The 22,863-nt window shown below is 42.3% G+C and overlaps 1 protein-coding gene across 2 annotated transcripts in view; it reads right to left on the reverse strand.

Annotated features, from left to right (window-relative positions):
• Nucleotides 1–22,541, reverse strand: part of LPAR4 (lysophosphatidic acid receptor 4) — a 65,708-nt gene extending 43,167 nt beyond the window's left edge. The window contains exon 1 of one of the 2 annotated variants that reach the window (XM_082263774.1): nt 22,315–22,541. The gene's annotated coding sequence lies outside the window, so the exon portion shown is untranslated. Of the gene's footprint in view, nt 1–21,980; nt 22,273–22,314 lie in introns of those variants that run through there. The other variant, XM_082263775.1, reaches the window with a different exon arrangement.
• Nucleotides 22,542–22,863: the final 322 nt, after the last annotated feature.

A 22,863-nucleotide genomic window follows, 5' to 3' on the forward strand; every position in this document is an offset into this window, starting at 1 on the left:
CCTAATCTTTGCTGACAGTATTAGGACAGGAGATGTACCAGGGGATTGGAGGAAGGCTAACGTGATTCCGATATTCAAAAAGGGCCAGAGACATATCCCGGGAAATTATAGGCCTGTCAGTTTGACATCAATAGTATGTAAACTTCTGGAGGGGATGATAAGGGACTATATCGTAGAGTATGCTAAAGACAACAACATCATCAGTAGTAACCAACACGGGTTTACAAATGGGCGTTCTTGTCAAACCAATCTCTTAGCATTCTACGAGGAAGTGAGCTGTGAGCTAGATAGGGGCAGACCAGTGGATGTGGTGTACTTGGATTTCGCTAAGGCGTTTGATACAGTTTCCCACAAGCGCTTAATTTATAAAATAAAGTCTGCAGGTATCGACAGCAGGGTTTGCTCTTGGATACGGAACTGGCTAAAAGGCCGTGTCCAAAGGGTGGTAATAAACAGCGCATACTCAGACTGGGCTGAGGTAGTAAGCGGGGTGCCCCAGGGCTCAGTCCTGGGACCAACCTTGTTCAATTTATTCATAAACAGCATTGAGGACGGGATCAGTAGTTCGTTATCAATTTTTGCAGATGACACAAAATTGGCCAGGGCAATAACTGCACAGCATGAAGCAGATATCCTACAGAATGACCTGGACAAAATTACGGAGTGGGCAACGACATGGCAAATGAGGTTTAATGTGGAGAAGTGTAAGGTTTTGCACTTGGGGACCAAAAACATAAAAACACAATACATGTTAGGAGGGGAACCCTTGGGGGACTCAAAAATGGAGAAAGATCTGGGAGTCTTGGTTGATGATAGATTAGGCAACAGCATGCAATGCCAAGCGGCAGCTTCCAAAGCCAACAGAATATTAGCATGCATAAAGAAAGGGATGTATTCCAGAGATAAGACTATAATCCTTCCACTTTATAAAACTCTGGTCCGACCGCATCTGGAGTATTCTGTCCAGTTCTGGTCGCCAGTCCTCAGGAGGGATGTGTTGGAGCTGGAGAGAGTCCAGAGAAGGGCAACTAAACTAATTAGGGGATTGGAGGACCTTACCTATGAAGAGCGGCTGCAATCGCTCGATTTATTTTCCCTGGAGAAGAGACGTCTGAGAGGGGACATGATAGCAATTTATAAATATCTTAATGGGGATCTCAGCTTAGAAAAAAAGCTGTTCATTCGAAGGAATTGCATGAGGACTCGAGGACATACAATGCGATTAGAGGAGAAGCGTTTTAACCTCAGGCAACGTGGGGGGTTCTTTACTGTTAGGGCTACAAGATTGTGGAATTGTCTACCACAAGAGGTGGTTTCTGCGGGTAGTATGGTGACTTTCAAAAGACTCTTAGACTTACATCTCAAGGATCAGGAGATAAAGGGCTATGTTAGATGATTACAGTCACACACACCTACACAGGTTGAACTGGATGGACTATTGTCTTTATTCAACCTCACCTACTATGTAACTATGTAACTATGTACTGAGGGGAGGGGGGTCTGTACTGATAGTGAGGGGTCTGTACTGATAGAAGGGAAAGTCTGCACTGATGGGCGGCTTGCACTGATGAAGGATCTGCACTGAGGGCGGTCTACACTGATGGAGGGAGGTCTGCACTGAGGGGAGTCTATACTGATGGAGGGGGAGGGTCTGCACTGAGGGAGAGGGGTCTACAGTGCAGAAGGGGGGTCTGTACTTAGTGAGGAGGGGTCTATACTGACGGAGAGGGGGTCTATACTGATGGAGAGGGGGCCTATATTGAGGGAGGGGGGTCTGTACTTAGTGGAGGGGGGACTATAGTTGGTGGAGGGGTGACAATGTTTTTTCCGCACCGGGTGACACCAACCCTAGTGACGCCACTGGCCCTATATGCCTTTATATCTTAGGCCCCATTCACACCTCCATGTTATGTGAATGCACATTTTTTTTGTGTGGTTTTGCGAGTCCATTCATTTAACCGGACTGCCCCATGTACAACAAATGCACAAAAAAAGCCCCTGCACCTTTCTGGGCATTGAGCTTTGGGCATTGTCAGACTGCCTTTGGGGTGTCATTACCAATCATAGGCAGCTCAAGCGCAATGTATGTTTTTTGCATGTTTGTGGAATGCGCTGTTGTTAATGGTGCCCAAAAGGTATCACAGAATGTTAATGATTCAGAATGTTATCAGACTGTACCAGATACCTGACCATCTGTGGGAAAGGACAATAGATCTCATTGAATCCTACAGAGGTTAGATTGAATACACGGGTCTATAGATATGTTAAATCATCATCCACTCTGGGCAATGAATCTCAATGAAGTCTATGAGTTGGGGCACCCCAGCAGATCTTGGGGTAAATGGAAGATAATTTTTAACATTCCCCTTTACTTTATTATTAAAATGCAGATTTTGCCTCCAACTATACTTTCTCTTCTGTTCCTGTAGGCAAGCACACGCATGCTTCATCAATATGGACAAGTCGTTTTATGCGAGATTGTGTTTTAAAAGAAAAAACATTTGGATGATCAGATCCTGCAAGTCAGGCTCTCCTCTAAGGTCCGCAGCCATATTTGCACTCATTAACAATGTGTCAATTCCCAGCTTCCTCCCTATGTGCTCCATTCCCCTCCCCCAGCATTTCTCCTGATCTGCAGCCCTCCAACCCATCCTCCCAGCATCTGCATCAAAGTTCACAGTTCAGTAAAAGCTCAAGGTCACACCCAGCTCAACACAGCTGCAAATGGAGAGGATGCATGATGGCATCATGTAAAGGACCAGGAGGATCCCACTGAAATAATAATACACACGGGCTGAAAACAGCCAAGTGCAGCACATCAAAGCGAATGTGACCTTGTGGTGGCCAAACGCTACAATTTTATTAATTGACCAATCTGTTCTTGGATTAAAACTATCAAATCTGCAAAAATTTAAAAAGCTATAACTTCCCTTCAATCGATTTAGACTTATAAAAGCGCTGTACACACTGAGCAAATCAAGAAACCTTCCATACGAGGCACAATCGTTCGATTTTCTTGTAGTGTGTACACAAATTTTGACATTGGATTACGACTTTGCAAATTAAAATTTCCGAAGGGGCAAACTCCAAAATTTTTCTTTTCTCGTACCTGAACAGAATAAACCATTTTGGTTTAATATGTACCATTTTCATACGAGAAATATCAGATGTCCATGATCAGAACCAACAAATAACAAAAAAAAAAAAAAAAGGCCTTTGTCATACGAGAATTTTCATACATCAATTCTATCCTCGGTTCCGACGCTGTGAAACATTGAGGAAAACTGGCCGACCATTCGCCAGATTTCTTATAGTGTGTGCCCCAATTTAAATTGGAATAGAGCAAACTGAGTCAATCAGATAGGGTGGAAAATCGTCATACAGTGCCTTGCGAAAGTATTCGGCCCCCTTGAACTTTTCGACCTTTTGCCACATTTCAGGCTTCAAACAAAGATATAAAACTGTAATTTTTTGTGAAGAATCAACAACAAGTGGGACACAATCATGAAGTGGAACAAAATGTATTGGATATTTCAAACAAAAAAACTGAAAAATTGGGCGTGCAAAATGATTCCACCCCTTTTCTTTCAGTGCAGCAAACTCTCTCCAGAAGTTCAGTGAGGATCTCTGAATGATCCAATGTTGATCTAAATGACTAATGATGATAAATAGAATCCACCTGTGTGTAATCAAGTCTCCATATAAATGCACCTGCACTGTGATAGTCTCAGAGGTCCATTTAAAGCGCAGAGAGCAACATGAAGAACAAGGAACACACCAGGCAGGTCCGAGATACTGTTGTGGAGAAGTTTAAAGCCGGATTTGGATACAAAAAGATTTCCCAAGCTTTAAACATCCCAAGGAGCACTGTGCAAGCGATAATATTGAAATGGAAGGAGTATCAGACCACTGCAAATCTACGAAGACCTGGCCGTCCCTCTAAACTTTCAGCTCATACATGGAGAAGACTGATCAGAGATGCAGCCAAGAGGCCCATGATCACTCTGGATGAACTGCAGAGATCTACAGCTGAGGTGGGAGACTCTGTCCATAGAACAACAATCAATCAGTCATATACTGCACAAATCTGGCCTTTATGGAAGAGTGGCAAGAAGAAAGCCATTTCTTAAAGATATCCATAAAAAGTGTCATTTAAAGTTTGCCACAAGCCACCTGGGAGACACACCAAACATGTGAAAGAAGGTGCTCTGGTCAGATGAAACCAAAATCAAACTTTTTGGCAACAATGCAAAACGTTATGTTTTGGCGTAAAAGCAACACAGCTCATCACCCTGAACACACCATCCCCACTGTCAAACATGGTGGTGGCAGCATCATGGTTTGGGCCTGCTTTTCTTCAGCAGGGACAGGGAAGATGGTTAAAATTGATGGGAAGATGGATGGAGCCAAATACAGGACCATTCTGGAAGAAAACCTGAGACTGGGAGGGAGATTAGTCTTCCAAAAAGACAATGATCCAAAACATAAAGCAAAATCTACAATGGAATGGTTCACAAATAAACATATCCAGGTATTAGAATGGCCAAGTCAAAGTCCAGACCTGAATCCAATCGAGAATCTGTGGAAAGAACTGAAAACTGCTGTTCACAAACGCTCTCCATCCAACCTCACTGAGCTCGAGCTGTTTTGCAAGGAATGGGCAAAAATTTCAGTCTCTCGATGTGCAAAACTGATAGAGACATACCCCAAGCGATTTACAGCTGTAATCGCAGCAAAAGGCGGCGCTACAAAGTATTAACTTAAGGGGGCTGAATAATTTTGCACGCCCAATTTTTCAGTTTTTTAATTTGTTAAAAAAGTTTGAAATATCCAAATTAAAGTGCACTTTAATTAATCAAATTCATTTTGCACCAAATAGCACTCAGATCATTATTTATAACACAAAGCACTTTCTAATCTTCTTTTGCACATCTCTGGCCTATGGGCTAAACCTTTTTGAACACAGTGCACTTTCAACACCATTTGGGATTATCATAACCCATAATATATATTTTTTGCACAATTGGGTAGTGCAAGGTGGTAGCGCCTCAAACCAACATAACCTCAAACCCCCATTATCTTTTACCCTAGTGGTAAGTTGGAGGCAGCACAACCACCTGGTTCATTTATGTTCAGGTATTAGTGTTGTATACACATTCCATAGTGCAGGTACACCCTATCTCTTACGATCTATCTAACCAGCCTATTGTTTTTCTCCTGAATTATTCGTGCCACTGGCTGTGGTCGGCAACACTGATCATGTTCTGCCGGCAGGGAAGGTTCCCCGCCGGCAGAACACAATAGTGCTGTGGGAAGGATTCCCCCATCAACACTAATGGGCCATACACACTATAAGATTTTCTGAAGACTTTTTCCTTTAGACTTACCAAAACCATATAATATGAGGTCAAACCTAAACACTTTCAATTTGTATGCAATCTGGCAGGCCCTTGCACTACATAGAAAAGGTAAATCTGAAGGAAAAAGTCTTCAGAAAATCTTATAGTGTGTATGGCCCTTAAGTGTGTTGATGGGGAAATAAACCATTTTTTTTTCCTTCCACCCCGTGGAAGGAAAAGAAAATTGCATGATCTGTGGCCTGCCTTAGATGCATATAAAGCAGTTGCCTGGTTGTCCTTGGCCTCAATACTTTCTGAGCCTGTGACTCAGAACAAGCTTTCAGATAGCAAACTCAGACTGATGTCAGAACTTCTGATCTGTATATGAGATTCCTGTCACTGGCACAAAGTAGTGAAACCCTTATATTAGCAGTTCAGCCAGGAAACTGGCATTTTTAGAATGGGAATTTGGCATTGGCAGCATACATAATATTTCAGCAGGCGTGCTCTTTAATTTTAAATGATCATTGATCAAGGGAGGGTCTTTTTTTTTTTAATTGCAGAAACATGAGCTCCCTTTATAATGCATATTACCAGGAGTTTGGCTTGCGCTTAAAGAGGAAGTAAACCCTCCTCAGGAAGTTGTACCTATAGGTAAGCCTATGATAGTGACGTCACCGCGGCTCCGGCCAATCAGATGACCGGATGCCGCGATCCCGGAAGACGGGCGACATGTCATGTCGCCCGTCATACAGGTAAGAGAGCGGCACGGCGGGGGCTCGTTTTAAGGTAAGTATTTCATAATGAGCTAGTATGCGATGCATACTAGCTCATTATGTCTTTCTCTTGCAGGTTGTAAAAAAAAAAAAAAAAAATGTTTAAACGAGTTTACAACCTCTTTAAACATGAAAGCATTTGCCATTATCATGCAGATTTGTGTGTTTTAAAGGTGAATAATGGGTGTTTTGTGTTCATGCTTTATATAAACAAGACTGAAGAACATTCAAGTGATTCCCTGGAGTTCAAATGTACTAAAACTGTACTAGATTATATTTGTGTGCCTCCCCAGGGCATTATCATTCTGACACATGGCAGGTGTACCCACAGGCTCTACCCATCCTTTGGCCTGGTACACACTAGAAGTTTTTTTTTTTCGTTCAACCCAGCGGGCTGAAGGAAAAAAAAAAACTGAAGGAGCTAGGGAGGAGCCACTGTACTAACCATCTGATGTTAGTACAGCGATCTCCCCCACTGAGCTATTGTGTTCTGACAGGGGGATTGCCCCTCTGCCAGAACACACCGGTCGGCGCTCTCAGCCATTGCCTGCGAGCGCTGATCAGCAGACTTTTTCGGTCATACCCATTTGACAGAAGCCGAAGGTTCGGCTGACTTCTGTCACACTGTTATACACATGGGCTGAAGGTCAGCCGGTTTCTATTAAACGGGCTGATTTTTGGGGCTTTTGAGTCCTGGCAGCATATCTGTGTGTGCACAGTCGGTTTGCTTTGCATGCACAAAGACAGGGAGGTGTTGCTGATGACGGGGGGGGGGGGGGGGGCGCTGCATGTGCAGATGTGCCACGGGGGTCCGGATCCCTGTGACACATCTGTGGGTAGAAATTCTCACCTAGGCAAGAATTGAGGAAATACAAATAAAATCACAACAACAAAAAAATATTTAAGACTTCATGTATACTTTAGCTCCTAAACTTGAGTTTAGAAGCTTTTGACATTTTTTTGCCAAAGCTCCTAAAATCAACTCTATAAAAGCCTACGTTTCAATGTACATATAGGCTTTTGAGTTTAGGAGCTGCTGCAGTTAGGGGATCTTCAACTTCCCTCAACCACACTCTCCTGAACGTGGAAGAATCGCATTCAGGACAGGAACAGTTTGACCGCCGGCTACTGGAAAACGCAAACCGCGGCACAATTTTGCGTTTTCTGGCAGCTGAGGTACTGTGTGTACATGAAGTATTATCTGTGGGTCCATCTAACACTCTCATCCCCCTGGACCCCCTCATCCCCCTGGACTAACAATGCTGTTGTGCAAATGTGCACCCTGTGCTCATTCATCCAGAGTGGTGTCTCACCAATACTAGAGGGGTGCTACCAGCCAGATCAACCCATGTGAAAACAGAGAAAAAAAGCCTAAAAAAAAAAAAAAAAAAAAGAAAAACCGATGTAGCCACCACATCTAATGATTTGTAAACTGCAATATATTACATTTTTGGTTTGGGGCTTAATACCGCTTCAACACCTAAAAATGGTTGGTCAAACCCACAAGCACTTTTTTCAAACACTCCCGTACCTTTATACTGGCCTTTTACGGCAGTAATAAACCTGAAAACAAAAATGTATTATATTGTAGCTTTACAATTCTTTGACATGGTGGTTGCATTAGTTTTATTTTTCAACATTTTGTAACAGACCAAGCTGTTTAGCAAAAGCATCTGTTAGGAGGTTTTAGACGAATAATTTAACACTGACAAGGGTGCATTCATTGGTCAGGTTTCAAAGATTTATGCTGTAACTGCTTACAAGTGTTCAGCTTCATCTTGTTAGTCATCTATCTAAATTTGCTAGTGTAGCTAAACACTACCCTCTCCCCAGATTGACAATTCTGCTGTCCAAGGGTGGCTCAAAAAGCTCCTCCATCCAGAGTGGACATACCCTACCCTAGACAGGATGTGTTACAAGGACATTCAGCCACTCAAGGCTGCGGCATGGATGCTTTGCTTCATGTCCATGGCAAAATTCAAATTCTCTGATGCATTTGGCAAGTACCACCACTGCAAAACATGACCCATTTAAGTAAATAGGGCCACATTGCACACAGTTTCAGCTGTTTCAGAGTTGAAACAGAAAATGAGGAGGCGTTTGCTTAGCAGCTGCCTGTCAACCGCCCATTGCTGGCTCATTCACATGAATGGTGCTCTCTGAAGAGCGACCCACATTCAGATCGCTTTTCAGAGAACATTTGACAGGTAGTGAAGAGGCCTTCTCACCACCTGCTTTACCCTCTTGATCCCCCACGCTAGCGTGCTTCAGTTGCATGAATTGCATGCAGTTCTATTCGCTTGAATGGATTGCATTTAGCAGGCACTACACCCATCAAAAGTGTCTGGGCTTCATTGCTGCAGTTATGAAGCAAAGCATCGCAGGTGCAGCATGTGTACCCCCCGGCCACTGCCTCTGCAACTAAAGGGGTACCAGTTGGGGGCGGCTATAAAACTTGTGAGAGCGAGCCCAGAAATGCAATTTACCATCTGAAGCCAAAACATTACATTATTGCATTAAGATAAAAAAAAATGTTTAGGCACCAATTCCCCCCCCCCCCCCCCCTATACTTGCCCTAATCCTCATTCCATTCATCTCTGTGCACTCTTCTCTCCCCTCACTTCGGTATCTCACTGGCTTTGCTTGGGCACCAGGAGCTATTGGCTCCCTGTGCTGTCATTCAAAGCCAGTAACAAGGGAGCGGGGGGCAAGGCTTGAGAGCGAGCACAAATGAGTGCCCCAATGACAGGAGGAGCCAGGAGCGCAGGTGGGGGGTGCCTGAGAAGAGGATGAGGTTTGGGGCCGCTCTGTGCAAATTTAATTGGACAGAGCAGGTAAGTATATAGATGTGTGTTACGGATTGGTAACCTGCAATACATAGAAGTAGTTATGACTAAGGCCTTGTAGGCTGAAACCCGTCAACTGGTTTTATCTGAGTTTGTACAGATGTGTTTTTTTTCAATAAACATGAAAGATTTTTTAAGAGCAGCAACTGGTTGTGTGGATCATCCTAATGGACTACTTCTTACAAACAACTGTGGATTAAGCACCCATGAGCTCTGCTGACATTTATGTGTATGGGTAGTAGCATTGTTTCCCTTGCGTGCAAGATGCAATACATACAATTTTTGTTTTTGGATTTACTCACTTGCTTCAAAATAAATTCAACAAAACATTTTGGTAGTTATACTTTATATTTTTTTTTACAGAAGTCTATTTCTTTAGCACAAAAAATGACAACTGCTTAGAAAAGAGGGAATTGGGTTCCAAACGAGGGGCAATAGGGAGTTATGTCTCATACATGGTTTATTGAATGGACACATGATGGGGCTCATCAGAAATGAACATCCACAAGACACATGAGCAACGCATGCCTTCAATGCACATCAACATGTGCACATAGGCATGAATTCAACACTAAAAAGAAATGCGCCGATGCAGGGGCGTAACTACAGGGGATGCAGGGGTTGCAATCGCTACCGGGCCCCATGCTCCAGGGGGCCCGGTAGCAAACCAGTGGGTGAACTTCCAGGATCGCAAAGGTCACACTTGCGACCGGACCCTGGCATTGCACCACTGTGGAGAGGCCCCAAGATTGCAGGAAGGGGGCCCACAAGATTGCAGGAAGGGGGCCCACTGCAGAACCTGTGAAAGAATCCTGCTGCGGGACCGTAATAAAAGGCCATGCAACGAGTGTAAAGAGCCCCAGGATTCGTGGGAAGAGCCCTGGGCTTGAAGGTAAGGGCCCCGGCCAGGGGTCTGGGGGGCCCTTCACGGTTTCTTGCATCAGGGCCCTGAAGGTTCTAGTTACGCCTCTGCGCGGATGTGAAGGTACTCCATTTAAATAAATAGTTCTAACACCTAAGTTGCATTTTCCTGCAAAAAGATTCAGCACCCCTCGGAGAATGACCATCACAATAAATAATTGTATTTCTGCATCTTTTGGCATTAATGCTGAGGCTGATCTTCCTCTTGCTGGTCTTCCCTGTCAGCACCGTCGGTGGGCCCAGACAGACCTCCAGTCCAGTGTACCAAATTTGAAGAACAAGTGTTGGGTTTGTCGTATAATACGTTGGATCTGTGACATAATAGGGTTAGAGACTCTGGTTCTCTCTCAACTCATCCTTCTATACACAATGCATTGACATCTACTTTACACCTCTCCATTGTAACCTGAACCCTCAGTAAACATTGCTCCAGACGCATCACTGGGAGCGCATTTAAATGAAATGCATACAGCACATCCAGACTAAGATAATCAGGTTTGCAGTCTTCTAGAAACATATGTGGCATGGCTTGTGCTAACCTTTGTCTGGATCCTAAGGGAACTGGCAGCTTATCAACACACTATCAATCTTGATAGGCTTATAACTAGCAAGGCTTATTTATCTACAAACGGCAACAAACACAGGATGTAATCCAAATATGCATAACAAAAAGTAAGCATGAGAGGCAAATAGCTACAATGCAAAAATATAAACATATACAAACTGCAAGTTAACCCCTTACCTCCTTAAACTAGTACTAGCAAGCCAATGTCAATGAAAAATACATTGTGCCCCGCCACAGTACACAATGGCAAGAACTAAAGCTGACCATAAATGGTTAGGTTTTTGTTCGAACATTCATAGAAAAATCAAGCTTTTTCCATTGAGTCAAATTATTTCATTCGAAAGCTCTCAAAAATGTCATCCAGACCTACTTTTTGAATTTAATCTATGTGGTTTTAAACTGGTTTCATTACAATATGTACAGTTTTTTCTCAAAAGAAAGCTACATTTACAGTTAGACTTTAGATTTAAAAAATAAAATAAAATTCTATCCTGCTCCTATGAATTTTCTCATCTCAGTGGTCAAAAGCAAATCATTTGACTCCACCAACCATTAGAAAATCGAAGAATCTTTTTTTTTTTTTTTTTTTCCTTTAACTACTAGTGTATGGCCAGTTTAACGTTTAATTTCCATCCTAGATTGTTTAGAAGTGGATATTAGAAGAACAGTGTTGTAAAAGATGACTGATAGGATGACAGACATGGAAGGTTAACTGAAACTATAAATTGTAATTAGTTAAAATTTAGTGGCTTAGTGGCAGTGTCCCCAGAAATGTTTAAATCGTTAACACTACAGAAGACAAGATCATTTGTAATTAACTAAAATGCAATCGCTCAATACTTACGTTTTCATAAAAATTTTAAATTGTTAACATAGTATGCAATCACTTGTATTTAGCCAAAATCCAACGCTTCAACAGCAAAAGTGGAAAATATTTTAAATTAACTTTGCACAAAACATTATCATTTAGTTGTGACTCAGCAGTAAAATGTCCATGTAAGAGATTTTAAATCATTAACATTGCAAAAAGCAGCATAATTTGTGATTAGCTAAGATTTTATTGGCTCAGCGGTCCCTGGAAATAATTTGAGATTATTACATAAGAAAGCGTGCCATGTAACATAAAATGCTGTGAGCAATGTATTATTCTTTGTATCCTGCTGTACGGTTTGCGACTTAGGGGCTTTACAATAAATGCAGTTGCAAAACTTGAACAGTAACTGTAATGCTACTCACCCGGTACGAAACCAGATCCAGTGTTTCCTGTAGCTGAGTCACATATGACAATGATTAAACCCCCATGTGCATATCCATCCTTGCAGAAAATAATATTTAGGGCCCATAGAGGACAGTTGTCCACTTTCTTATAGTCCACAGTTCAGCTAATCCTCCCAATCTGAATGCAGCAGCTGTTATTCCCACTCTTTTGTTAGAGAAAACCCAAGCTGAGCATTACATGCCTTGCAGAGAGGGAAGGAGGAAAAAAAAAAAAAACCTAGGAGAGAAGAATAGGCCTTATGTCTGGGTTGGACATGAGAGCAAGGGGACCCTTGGGGGTCTCAATAGGAAATGCATTTCATTGGATGAGGGGTATTATTAGACTGTGAAATCCCTCCCAGTCCCCTGTGTTTTGCCATTCTTTGAAAACCAATCACAAGCTTTCTAGAGTTTATAAAGAGAACTGCCAGGGAACACAGCTCCCCCACAAAAGAATTAACATGTTAAGCTCTGCTTTTAATGAAGAATACCCATTTCCTGCTCAATTAGTTTGCAGGAGGGGTGTGAAGGCTAAAAAGGGTCTCTCAGCCCAAATAATAATGGTGCTGTTTCAGAGCATACATATGATCTATTTTTGTATCGCTCTTGAATTGAAAAAAAAAAAAAAAATTGTTGTTGGCTAGAAAGTTTTTATTTTCTTCCATGAACCCAATGAAGAAATACTGCAAAGGCTTAATGTGCTATTAATTCACCTTCAGGCACTTGGAAATGCCAGTAGAGTACAAATGTACTCTAATCTGTGATGTATCTGCTAACTTTCATAATATAATTAATAAATCTCAGTATTATTCTACAGTAAATTACAGAATATTGATTGCACATTTCTGAAATTGGTGATGTGTAATTTGGAGTTAGGACTTTAATTTCTTTCTTTAACTAGTAATTATCAGCTATGCTCAACTAAACTTGTTCTGTAATGTTTCATACAAGAGTTCCATCAGTTTATTTTTGACCCATGGTTGCATGCAACAAAAACAGACTGCAATCTCTTCCTAAAAGTGATCAAACGTAATCTTATGTATTGGGCCATACACACTATAAGATTTTCTGAAGACTTTTTCCTTTAGACTTACCAAAACCATATAATATGAGGTCAAACCTAAACACTTTCAATTTGTATGCAATCTGGCAGGCCCTTGCACTACATAGAAAAGGTAAATCTGAAGGAAAAAGTCTTCAGAAAATCTTATAGTGTGTATGGCCCTTAACCACTTAAGCCCCGGAAGATTTTACCCCCATTCCGACCAGGGGGTATTTTGCGATTCGGCACTGCGTGACTTTAACGGAGAATTGCGCGGTCGTGCGACGCTGTACCTAAACGAATTTGGCGTCCTTTTTTTCCCACAAACAGAGCTTTCTTTTGGCGGTATTTGATCACCTGTGCGATTTTTTGATCACGCGCTATAAACAAAAAAAGAGCGTCCATTTTGCAAAAATAGCAATATTTTTCCCTTTTTTTTTTATATGAAATTCCCCCAAAAAAAAATGTAAAAATCAAAATTTTTTAAAATTTTCGGCCAATTTGTTTTATGCTACCTATGTTTGGTAAAAAAAAAAAAAATCGCAAAAAGCGTATTTTGATTGGTTTGCGCAAAAGTTATTGCGTTTACTAACTAAGGGAAAGATTTTTGTCATTTTTGTTGTTTTTTTTTTTAACGCGTAATGGCGGCGATCTGCGATTTTTTTGCGGTACTGCGACATTGCGGCGGACAGATCGGACCCTTGACTGACATTTTTGACACTTTTGGGGTTACCAGTGACATTTCTACAGTAATCAGTGCTATACATATGCACTGTTACTGTAAAAATACACTGGTAGTGAAGGGGTTAACTTTATTTGAGAGGGAGGGGCTGTGTGTGTCCCTAGGGGCGTGATTCTAACTGTGATTGGCTGGGGCTTCAGCTGTATGCAGAGTGATCAACGGATCTACATAGTAGATCCAGATGATCAGCTCTCATACAGCGAGGAGAATGACAGGCAGCTTGTTTACACAAGCTGCCTGACTTTCTCCCTCTCCCCCGCCGATCGCAGAGTGGCCGGCGGACATCGGTCCGCCGGTCACACGCGCGGGGGGGTCCGTGACCACTCGGGAGCGGGAGCGCGCCTCCGGGGGCGCGCGCTCGCTCCCTAGACCCTCACAAGCTAGTGACGTAGCCCTACGTCACTTTGCCTGTGAGGGGCTGACCGCCGACGTAGATAGTCGTGCGGCGGTCGGCAAGTGGTTAAATCTACCTATATCTGCCCACATCCAGGTCTGTTTAGGTTTATTGGAAAGAACTGAAAAGGTTTGCGTCCAGGTACCCTTTTAGCCTCCGTTCACACCGAATCCAACTTTAAAATCGTGCAACTTTAATTGAAAAATCACACAATTTCAAAGCCACATGCCAGTGCGACTTCAGGTGCGACCTAAATGATATCTGTGCGACTTCATGCACAGATGCCTATGCAAGTTGCACCTGAAATCGCCAAAAATAGTGCAGGAACTTCTTTTTAAAATAATCAGCATCTCAAAGTCAGCGTAGCGCCGATTTAAACAGTCCCATTGCCAACAATAGGGTGCAACTTGTCATGTGATTTGAACCTGTCAAATCGCATGACAAGTCGTACCGGTATGAACGAGGGAGTAATGAGTTGAGTATAGGCAAACACATGTCTGCTTACATCCGGCCACCTACAGGGATTACATGAGTCTGTTTTTTCCTAAACCACAAGATGTAGGAAAAATCAGGATGGACACGGATGTTATGTTCTGATCTGGCTCATCAGTCTAGGATCCCCTGTGGAGATGCAACAGAGTGTGAAAGGGGCCTTAAAAAGTCTCAAAATTACAAAACAAGTTCAGATAAATGAAAACCAACTACTACCAGCTATATTATGACCTGAATTAATAAGTGTCTTCACAGACAATGGCTAGGTATGTAATGGTTTACAAGAGATGCAGGTAAAAAAAGAATAAAATTCATACAAAAATCCTGGCGCTGTGGTGCAGGTGACCAGAGTTCAAGGATGGGATGGTGAGGACAGATGATACCCAAAGAAAGCCACCATCAGCTAAAAGTCCATGTCCGGGCTGCAGCCTACCCAAACCCAGATCCTGACTGAGAGAGATAGTGCAACAAAATAGGGTATACTGGCGCTCCCAGACACAGTGACAAAATGAATGCTGCTCAGGATCTTGAAGTAATAAAACACATTTAATTAAAATGAGTTAAAAAGTACTAGTCAACAGACAAATGCCAGCAGCTTGCCCATGGTACTGCAGTCAAATGATACCTCAGATCGAGGAGGACCCAGGAGCGAGAGGACAACGTCTATCCCTAGATGGTACCAGCACTTGAGAGCGGGATGGCTGTCTTGATCCAACAGGGGAATCTTGCTGGTGTTGAGCCTCCAGACCGTGAGAGGGCCCATGACATCATCATCCGGTGCCGCTGCAGCTGTGTCAGAGCAGTAGCGGACGCTGCCGCTCTGACTGTGTGCCTTCAGGGACGGTGAGGGCTGCGGGGGTTGAGGTCTCCACTCCCCCCTCCTTACATCTCGGTCCTCTCACGGTCTGGAGGCTCAACACCAGCAAGATTCCCCTGTTGGATCAAGACAGCCATCCCGCTCTCAAGTGCTGGTACTATCTAGGGATAGACGTTGTCCTCTCGCTCCTGGGTCCTCCTCGATCTGAGGTATCATTTGACTGCAGTACCATGGGCAAGCTGCTGGCATTTGTCTGTTGACTAGTACTTTTTAACTCATTTTAATTAAATGTGTTTTATTACTTCAAGATCCTGAGCAGCATTCATTTTGTCACTGTGTCTGGGAGCGCCAGTATACCCTATTTTGTTGCACCAAAAAAAGAATAAATACTTTCCCAATCTGTACTAATAAATAGAGGAGCAATCTTTCTAAACTGCATTTTTTTTGCATTCTGAATAAAATTCCAATTTAAGCAATCCAGTTTGTTCCAGTTCCCTATAGATATGACAATTTGAGGACCATTTGAATCAGAAGTTTAGACATGGCAATTTTTACATAGCAACATTGGTCCAGCTTGGAGCAATGTAAGTACTGTATGTATGTATAGCTTCCCATGAAAGCTGGAAATCACTGTAGTAGACTCAGCTACTTCAGTGATCTCCACTAGCATTCGGGTTCCGCACCAAATGGAGCACAGGTGGTCACTTGCTTGGACAAGGCACCATTAGGCCCCTTTCACACAGGCGGACCGTTCAGATCCGCCTGTTCGTTTTTTTGGCGGATCTGAACGGTCCCCCCATGCATCCCTATGGGGCATCGGATGTCAGCGGAGACATGTCCGCTGACATCCGATCCATCAAATCTGGATGGAAACCCTATTTTCCATCCGTCCAGCGGATCGGATCAGATGAGAACGGACTGACGTTCCGTTCCCATCCGATTCCCCCATAGAGATGCATGGGGCTGTGACAGCTGTGTCTCCGCACACAGTGCGGGGAACAGCTGTCATTCTCCTGCTCAGCGGGGGAATCGGCGGATCGATCCCCCGCTGAGAAAAGCGGAGTCCATTTGATGGACTATATGTGTGAAAGAGCCCTTAAGGGAACACTTTGCGTTTTCTCAATGAAGGCAAAGCATTCTCTGATTGGATGAGGTAAAGATGCGGGTCAGTGACATCTTCACCTTTCCAAATCAAAGAACATGTTGCACTCATTGAAAAAAAATGCAAAGAATGGTGCTCATGCCAGTAAGCAGGAAGGCGGCTGCATAGGACCCAGTAGCTAGTGGCAACTGTAGTAGCAATGCATACTAGAGTAATCTCCAGTTTCCATAGGATCCCACAGGTATGGCACATACATACTTACATTGCTCCAAGCTGGACCAATGGGGTTTAGTTACTAAAGCTAGAGTGCAAAATCAGGCTCACTTCTGCATAGAAACCAATCAGCTTCCAGGTTTTACTGCCAAAGCTTAATTGAACAAGCTGAGGTTAGAAACTGATTGGCTACCATGCACAGCTGCAAAAAATTCTGAGTGCATCAGTTTTAGTAAATTTTCCCCATTGGAACTATTAAAAAAAAAAAAAATAGAAATATATACACTTCAGCTTTGAAGAGAATTGTACATTGTTCTGAATGGGCAAGAAAGGCTGTAATAATATGATGAAAACTGACATTTCTTCTCATATGCAGGACATTTTTGTGCAGTTTGTTTTGCTTGATAAAATGAAGAAGTAGATTAATTCAAGACAAAAGCAGAACTCACAACCCAGGCATATTTTATAAGATGGGCAAATAATGCAGTCAATGTGTAATATCATGTGTTGTGTACTCTTCTTTTGATCTGGCTAATAAATGGCAGAGCTTTTAAGCCGGCCATAAACGGTTCAAATCTCATCCAGTTCAGTAGAGACCAGCCAAGATTGAACCATGTATAGGCAGGCTAATTTTACCAAAATTCGTTCCATCAATGGACGTGATTTTGAGGATGCTATAGCCGCTGGCAATAATCACTGTGTTCTCTCGGCAGGGATCCCCCATGCCAGTAGACCGCAATAGCTCCACAAGAGGGATTGGAGAAAAATCACATCATCTATGGCCGGCTTTAGGCACTGGCTTATGTTGAGAGAAATAAAAATAAAATCAATATTGCTGCGCCAAGTGACTAAAATCAATCAAAAATGAATCAATGACAGTGATATCATTAGTGTGAATCATACAAATGAATCAAAAAATGTGAATGAATGTGAACTTAATATTCACAATATAAATATAAAAAAGTGCAAATGCAATGAAAAGTGCGAGTGCAAAAATTAACAAAAAGTGCAATTGCCAAATGATCACTCACTGGTGGAATGTGTTAACACTGATTACTTGCAGCCTTAAATATATATATTTTGTTTTTGATTATTGTGGTTTGCGCTGATTACTACACGTTTTATGTTGAGAGAAAACTGTACAGCAGCCAGTCTCAAGTAGGGTTGTGTGGAACCCTAGCGCCCCTCCAGAGGTTGCTTACTTGCACAGTGGTCGATTGACCGCTTTTCTAATATAGTCTCAGGGTGAACGCCACTTGGCTGCTAACATTACACCAGTTCTCTTTAGTGCCAACTGTAAGTGTAACAGAACATGGTAAGGAGCATTTTTCCCCACTGATCCCCAATGAAAATATGCATTTTTTCCCCACTGACTACTAATGTAAGGGGGGGCCCAATTCTCACCAGAACACAGACGTAAAAAGACACGTCTCTCACTGACCATAATGTAAGAGGTCACTGCTCCCCTGGCTACCTCTTCAACGGACCACCAAATTAAGGGGATAACCTATCCGACTGCCTGCAATATAAGGAGATCCATAACGAAACACTAAGGCAAGGAAGCATTGCTCCAATGAACACCGCTGTAAAGCTGGCTATACACTGAGCAAATTTCGTCCAGTTCCTAATAAACCAGACAAAATTCGATCAGTGGGTGCCTGCCGTATCAGTACCATTCTGCCTGACAAGGAAATGTAGGTACCATCCGCTGGCAGGGTAAATAATATGCCCTCCACCTTCCATTTGAAGCTAGATTGGCCTTCATTCTTCTAGGAAGACTTTCCACAAGATTTTGGAGTGCATCTATGGGAATTTGTGCCCATTCAGCCTAAAGAGCATTGCTCAAGTCAGTACAATCAGCATACCAATTCATCCCATAGGTGTTCCACAGGGTTGAGGTCAGGGCTCTGCACAATCTACCTAAGTGCCTCTACATCATACTCCTCAAACCATGCCTTTATAGAGCTAGCTTTAAGCACAGAAGCACAGTCATACTTGAACAGAAAAGTACCTTCCCCAAACTAATGGCAGAGCCCCCAAATGTGTAAAAAGTATTTGTATTTTGTAGCATTACCAATACAGTTCACTGAAAACTCAATCATTTGGATGGTGTCCACATACTTTTGGCCTTATAGTATATGTGATGGTCAGGAGTCCTCAATCATTTGGATGGTGTCCACGTACTTTTGGCCTTATAATATATGTGATGGTCAGGAGTCCACAATCATTTGGCACTATAGTGTATATCTAAAGCCAAAACTCTTCTCTTTTTTTTGTTTTGGGTTTAGGAGTAGGAATTGGTAAAACCCCAGTCAAGTTATTATGCTATTGGGAAGATTTTGCTGCATTCCTATGTTGGAGATGCAGCAAGGAATGGAAAGAAATCTCTTTAACCACTTAAGCCCTGGAAGATTTTACCCCCTTCCTGACCAGGGCCTATTTTGCGATTCGGCACTGCATGACTTTAACGGACAATTGCGCAGTCGTGAAAAGCTGTACCTAAACGAATTTGACGTCCTTTTATCCCCACAAACAGAGCTTTCTTTTGGTGGTATTTGATTACCTGTGCGATTTTTTGATCATGCGCTATAAACAAAAAAAATAGAGTCAATTTTGCAAAAACAACAATATTTTTCACATTTTTTTATATGAAATTCCCAAAAAAAAAAAATTTAAAAATCTAATTTTTTTTAACATTTTAGGCCAATTTGTTTTATGCTACATATGTGTTTGGTAAAAAAAAAAATTGCAAAAAGCGTATTTTGATTGGTTTGCGCAAAAGTTATTGCGTTTACTAACAAAGGGAAAGATTTTTGTCATTTTTGTAATTTTTTTTAACGAGTAATGGCGGCGATCTGTGATTTTTTTTTGCGGACTGCGACATTGCGGCGGACAGATCAGACCCTTGACTGACATTTTTGACACTTTTGAGGTTACCAGTGATCAGTTATATACCAGCTATACATATGCACGGTTACTGTAAAAATGACACTGGCAGGGAAGGAGTTCAATTTATTTGAGAAGGAGGGGTTAAGTGTGTCCCTAGGGGCGTGCTTCTAACTGTGATTGGATGTGGCTTCAGGTGTAAGAACAGAGATCAACGGTCCTACATAGCAGAACCGTATGATCTCCATTCATACACAGGGAAGAATGGCAGGAGGCTTTGTCTACATTAGCCGCCTGCCTTTCTTCCGCTGTAACGGACAATCGCGAGTGCCCGGCAGACACGCGCGGTGGGAGTCAGTGAGCGAGCGGGAGCGCGCCTCCGGCAGCGTGCGCTCGCTCCCTAGAGCCTCGCAGGCTAGCAACGTAGACCTACGTCGCTTTGCCTGTGAGGGGCTGACTGCCGCAGTAAATATACTGACAGCAGCCGGCAAGTGGTTAACGTAAAGGATACTCATTAAGATATCTATAGACATGAGACAGCAGTCAGAATATTAGACGATCGTTGCACAAACATACAAACGTTTATTAGCCAAACGTGCTTTCTTATAATCTACTTAAGGCCCGTACACAGGATAAGAAAATCTGTAGGGAAATTTCTTCCAACGACCGATCTGCCGATTTTCGGATTGTTAGTATGGTGCTTTCGACAGCCGATTTCGACTTTTTGGCTGAAAAAAATCATGATGTGCAGGCTATAAAAATGTTGTCGTCCGTAATACAACGTCCGATTTTCGTCTCATTAGTACAGAGTTTGACGGAAAAAAATCTTAAGAGCAAGACCAGGCATGCTCAGAGACGAAAGAACCCATACAAAGCAATCCCACACATGACATCACTTCTGAAGTAGAATTCTGTCGTACGGGAAAATTTGTATGAAAATAACCTCTTCACTTTCCACATCAGACTAGCATGCCACAAAAAACGGATGACAGATCGTTCGATAATCTTCACAGCGTCACTAATTGCTGAGTTTTATGTGGCTACACCGTAAATGGTACTTAATATATTCTCTAAAGCTTTTAATGGTAAATAATTAAAGCAGCAATATTGCAGGAATATTTAGCTCTTTTCATTTGCAACCAAATCCGTCCATCATGCAGCCTCAGTTATCCCTTTTTTTGGTCTGATGTGTACGTCTCTAAACAAAAATGGTTTTATTTTAATACCAAAAGTGTTACGCTGCACTAAACTTTTTGTCCAACCTTTAGGATTACTGCACATAGAAAAATAGAGGTCAAAAAACACTTGCGGTTTATCCAACCATTTTCTACATATTTTTGTGGTCCGTGTGACCAGGGCCGTGGCAGAGACGTGTCCTTTGCCTTCGTACTGTGTGCTAAAAGATGTCCCTCTCTTTATCACTTTAGAAGGTCTGAAGGTATGGGAATACACTTCAAAATTCTGATCTTTATCTTCTAGGTGTTGTCATGACCTTCTGTTTTCTGAACAAGTGTCTAGTTTATCAGTTCCTTCGGTTTCAGAAGTACCAATAAGCTCATGTATTCATATTATGTATCTTATCCCCCGTACACACGTACCGATTGTTAGCCGTAAATATTCGGCCGCCGACCGATCGGCCAATTGTAGGCTTGTTAGTATGATGCTTCCGACAGCGCATTTTCGGCCGAACAGAATCTGTCGTGCAGACTTTAAAATATTTGTTGGCCGTTACCAGAACGGCCGATTGTTCGCCAGTCAGTACAGAATTCGGCCGACAGACAGCAGATTAGCAAGACTGGGCATGCTCAGAAAAGAAAAAAAGACAAGGAAAGTTACCCATCACATGACATCACTTCTGCAGTCGGCTGTTGTTGGCCGACAAAATTCGTGTGCAGTCTTTTGCAGTTTTCAACAGACACGACAGCCCTGGACAAAAGACGGCCGATTGTTCGGCCGACGATTAGTACGTGTGTACGGGGCTTTATGCCTACACACGATGAGATCATTGGACAAATGATCGTCCACTTTTTTTGCATTGTTGTCTCCATATCAAAGAGTTTACTAAAGTTACAACAATTCTCATACGACTAAAAATTTGGAAGTGATGTAAATGTATTGTATTATATTTGTATTGTTTTTTTTTCGAGCGACAACTGTAGTGATTAAAAAAAAAATAAAGCGTATGATCTGGTATGAGGAAACATTTTTGTGCTTGTCCCATTGGATAAGATCAGATGAAATGTCCTGATCGGCTCTCGAAAGCTGTGTACGAATAATCAATTATGGTACAATCGCTTTGAAAGTGGAATTTTTTGTACGATTTTCTGATCGTGTGTGCGGGCCCCCTTAGTAACAGGTAGAATCGGCAGTCTGTAAAGGTTCTCATTTATCCAGGTCATAGCAGTAGTTAGATATTAGGATGAAACATCTGCAACATTTTGGAACAGCAATTACAATTGTTCTATCTGGAATGATGGGATATGTAGTTCCACGATTATCATTGATTGTCATACTAAAGTGGTCATCAAAGCAGTACAAAGCACAGTTACAAGAAGGTCAGATTTCACTGTCACAAGTCACAGACTTACCAGTTGGCAATGCTTTCGGATTGGTCTGTAAGGGTAAATCTTCTTCATCATGTACTTTATTGCCTGCCTGAACACCAGACTGGAAAATAGGGAGATTGCCCGGAGTAACCAACCTAAGATTTTAGTTTGAGAGGATGAAATGTAATCTGACCGGTTGCTATGCACAACAGCAGCTCTGCCTGTCCTCTGTATCACTTTTCCTAAATGAAACCCTCCACTTCTGATCCCGTGACTTGAAATTCCCATCAAATTTAATGGCAGCAGCTCGAACTGAGATGCATTGTAGAAAAGCTCTTCCCTTGAAAAAGCAAGCCTGGTTAATTGTCTAGCTTACCTTGCTCTTGACTAGAATATCAATGCATCTGGGCTTTGGCCAGCTGCTCTCTTTCAGTGCTAGCCCAAACCACTGAAAGGCTGAATGCAGGGCAGAAAATCCTTCAGGAGTGGAGGCAGAGGAACAATGTGATCCTGCTTTCTGCTTATTTTCTCTTCTCAGAAGAAGAATACACATCCATAGAAAATACATCGGATAGTTTCCTAATTCATGGTCATAGACTGTGGGACGAAGGCAAACACAGACCCGCCTCTTCATCCACATCATGTGTGGGGAACTTCAAGACTTTCCATTAACCTCACTTGTGCCAGGGAGACACAAGAGTCTCTGCAGCTAAAGATCATGAATGAAGCTAGAAATACAGGATTATTCAGGAAAGTAATTCAAATAACCAGTAACAACCAATCAGCACAATTCGCTGACCTATAAAGCATATGTTTTCGGCATAACAATTATTGTGCTAATATTGAGGAATATAATTAACAACATAAAATTGGCATGCCAAAAAATAAAAAAAAAAGATCTTTACTTAGGCTGGCCATACACCAT

The sequence above is a fragment of the Pelophylax lessonae genome (assembly GCF_965119305.1).
Source record: "Pelophylax lessonae genome assembly, chromosome: 7".
NCBI lineage: Eukaryota > Metazoa > Chordata > Amphibia > Anura > Ranidae > Pelophylax > Pelophylax lessonae.